The following is a 3996-nucleotide window of genomic DNA, read 5'->3' on the forward strand; positions in this document are numbered from 1 at the left end:
ATCAGTCTGTGCCAGGGGAGGGCCAGTCACCCAGGGTTGCTGAAACAGGTTTGCAGGCACACATGAGGGATAAGCACCAGTCAGAGACAGCAGGACCAACTAACGCCAGAGATAACCAGATGGCAAAAGGCAAATGTAGGAATGTTACTATCAGACATCAAGGCAGCTTGCCATCATCACAACCCAATTCTCCCACAACAGCAAGTCCTGGATACCCTAACACACCGGAAAAGCAAGATTTGGATTTAAAATCACAGCTCATAAAGCTGATAGAGGGCTTCAAGAAGGACAAAAATAATTCCCTTAAAGAAATACAGGAGAACACAGGTAAACAGGCAGAATCCCTTAAATAATTATAGGAAAGCACAAGGAATTAAACAAAACAATCCAGGATGTAAAAATAGAGATAGGAACAATAAAGAAATCACGAAAGGAAAGAACTCTGGACATAGAAAACCTAAGAAAGAAGTCAGGAGTCAGGGATGCAAGCATCAACAACAGAATACAAAAGATAGAAGAGAGAATCTCAGATGCAGAAGATATTATAGAAAGCATTGATACAACAGTCAAAGAAAATTCAAACTGCAAAAAGCTCCTGACCCTTGCAAGGGCTTCTAACTTTGTGTTTCCCTTTCTTTCCACAAATCCAGCCCTTCAAAGGATAATGAATGGAAAACACCAACAAAAGGAGGGAAACTACACACTAGAAAAAGCAAGAAATTAATCTTCTTTCAACAAACCCAAAAGAAGATAACCACACAAACATAAAAATTACATCAAAAATAACAGGAAGCAACAATCACTATTCCTTAATATCTCTTAACATCAATAGACTCAATTCCCCAATAAAAAGGCATAGACTAACAGACTTGATACATAAACAGGACCCAGCATTTTGCTGCATACAGGAAATGCAGCTCAGTGTCAAAGACAAACACTACCTCAGAGTAAAAGGTTGGAAAACAATTTTCCAAGCAAATGGTTCCAGGAAACAAGCTAGAATAGCCATTCTAATATCGGATAAAATTGACTTTCAACCAAAAGTCATCAAAAAGACACAGAAGGACACTTCATATTCATGAAAGGAAAAATCTACCAAGAATAACTCTCAATTCTGAACATCTATGCTCCAAATGCAAGGGTACCCTCATTCATAAAACTTAAAGCACACATTACACCTCACAAAATAATTGTGGGTGACTTCAACATCCCACTCTCCTCAATGAACAGATCACGGAAACACAAACTAAAAGACACAGTGAAACTAACAGAAGTTTTGGACCAAATGGATTTAACAGATATCTATAGAACATTTCATCCTAAATCAAAGGAATATACCTTCTTCTCAGCACCTCACAGTGCCTTCTCCAAAACTGACCATATAATTCATTACAAAACAGACCTCAACAGATATAAGAAGATCAAACTAATCCCATGCCTCCTATCAGATCACTATGGAGTAAGGGTGGTCTTCAATAGCAACAAAAACAACAGAAAGCCCACATACACATGGAAGCTGAACAATGCTCTACTCAATGATACCTCGGTCAAGGAAGAAATAAGGAAAGAAATCAAAGACTTTAAAGAATTTAATGAAAATGAAAGCACAACATACCCAAATTTATGGGACACAATGAAAGCAGTGCTAAGAGGAAAAGTCATAGCTCTAAGTGCCTCCAGAAAGAAGGTGAAGAGAGCATACACTAGCAGCTTAACAGTACACCTGAAAGCTCTAGAACAGAAAGAAGCGAAAACGCCCAAGAGGAGTAGAAGGCAGGAAATCATCAAACTCAGGGCTAAAATCAACCAAGTTGAAACAAAAAGAACTATACAAAGAATCAGCAAAACCAGGGGCTGTTTCTTTGAGAAAATCAATAAGACAGATAAATCCTTATCCAGACTAACCAGAGGGCACAGAGACAGTATCCAAATTAACAAAATCAGAAATGAAATAGGAGATATAACAACAGAAACTTAGGAAATTCAAAAAATCATCAGATCCTACTACAAAAGACTATACTCAACACAACTGGAAAATCTGGATGAAATGGACAATTTCCTAGACAGACACCAAATACTAAAGTTAAATTAGGATCAGATAGATCATCTAAACGGTCCCATAACCCCTAAAGAAACAGAAGTAGTCATTGAAAGTCTCCCAACCAAAAATAGACTAGAACCAGATGGTTTTAGTGCAGAATTCTATCAGACTTTCAAAGAAGATCTAACACCAATACTCTTCAAACTATTCCTCAAAATGGAAACAGAGGGAACACTCCCCAACTCGTTCTTTGAAGCCACAATTATGCTGATACCAAAACCACACAAAGATCCAACAAAGAAAGATAATTTCAGACCAATTTCCCTTATGAGGGGAAGGGAGATAGCTTATGGGATTTTCAGGAGAGGGGAACCAGGAAAGGGGATATCATTTGAAATTTAAATAAAGAATATGTAATAATAATAATTATTATTATTATAAAAAAGTTTACTTCATGTTCCTCATTCAGAACATGTTCTCCTTACGATGGTTAATGAGTCCATGATTATCTAGAAAGAGCACAATTCTGGGAAGTGTGAATGTGTCTCTGTAATCTGAGACCTTCAGGATAGCCATTAAGGCTGTGAGAAAGAACTCTGGAAACATGAGGTCATGAATACATAAATCAGTGAAAGGGCTGTCCTTTACAGGATTTCTCAATTATGAAAAATATGAGGATGCAATATAATTTATGTGAAGGGCTTCACAGACCTGAAAGAACAGAGGCAGCTGCACTAGTGACTCAGCTTGTCAGAAAGGTATTAAGGAGATAAAGAGAGTGGCAAGATCCCATCCAGCTAAGCCTTTTGTTTGTGCTTACAAAAGTAGGCAGATCTCTGAATTTATTTGTTATGTTAAAAAATGTACTTACTGTCTTTTTCTGAGAATCTTGGGACTAAAATGCTCTTTTGTGGGATAATAAAAAAGGAACGGGGTAAATGATTAAAATGATATATGAATAAAAGACTGACCTTTGCTTTGCAAGAGAGAACTACCTTGATAGAACTGCATGGAAAGCTAACATAGCTCTTTTGGAATTGTTCTGGCAGATTTTCAGACTTTGGTTAGAAAACCCATGCTTATCCAGAGAGCTTTTAGAATTTTTCTAGCAGGTTTTCAGACTTTGGTCAGAAAACCCAAGAGCTATCTATATATCGATCTTAAGCAGAGAGCTATCTTGAGCAGAGAGTTGACTTGAGCAGAAGGCTGTCTTGAGGAGACTACAGAGCTGTCAACTTGCACCCCATCATTGACTTTGAATCATTTCTTTTGCTGCTCCCAAACATCCCTTTCTCAGGACTCCCTCTCCAAGCTGAGGCTGGTCCTTAGCAACCTTAAAAATTAGGTTTCAATAACTCTAACCAAGTGAAAGACTTGTATAATAAAAGGCTTATACAATAAAAACTTCAAGTCGTCAAAGGAAGAAATTAAAGAGGACATCAAAATCTGGAAAGACCTCCCATGTTCATGGATCAGGAGGATTACTATTGTGAAAATGGCCACCTTACCATAAACTGTCTGCAGATTCAGTGCAATCCCAATGAAAATTCCCACACAGTTCACAGAAATTGGAAAAAATGTTTTTAACTTCATATGGAAACACAAAAGCCCAAGGCTAGTTAAAGAACCCTGAATAGTAGAAGAAGTGCTGTAGAAATCACCATCCAAGATGTCAGGATGTACTAGAGTTAGAGTTATAGCAATAAAAACAGCATGTTATTATAATAAAAGAATATTAATCAATGGATTAGAATGGGAAACCAGAATATAACTCAACATACCTATATACATTTGATTCTTGACCAAAAAGAATCCATATTTCTCCAACATATCCTGGAGAAAAGACAGCATCTTTAAGAAATGGTACTGGCTAAATTGGGTAGCCATATGTAGAAAAATGAAAATAGACCCACATCTAACACTCTACACAGAAGTCAACCCTACATGGATCAAGA

General features: G+C 37.2%; 1 pseudogene; it reads left to right on the forward strand.

The window, feature by feature from the left end:
• The first annotated feature begins 3127 nt into the window (after nt 1-3127).
• Nucleotides 3128-3181, forward strand: LOC127679502 (uncharacterized; annotated as a pseudogene).
• The last annotated feature ends 815 nt before the right edge of the window (nt 3182-3996 follow it).

Source organism: Apodemus sylvaticus, chromosome 2, assembly GCF_947179515.1.
Source record: "Apodemus sylvaticus chromosome 2, mApoSyl1.1, whole genome shotgun sequence".
NCBI classification, from domain to species: Eukaryota; Metazoa; Chordata; class Mammalia; order Rodentia; family Muridae; genus Apodemus; species Apodemus sylvaticus.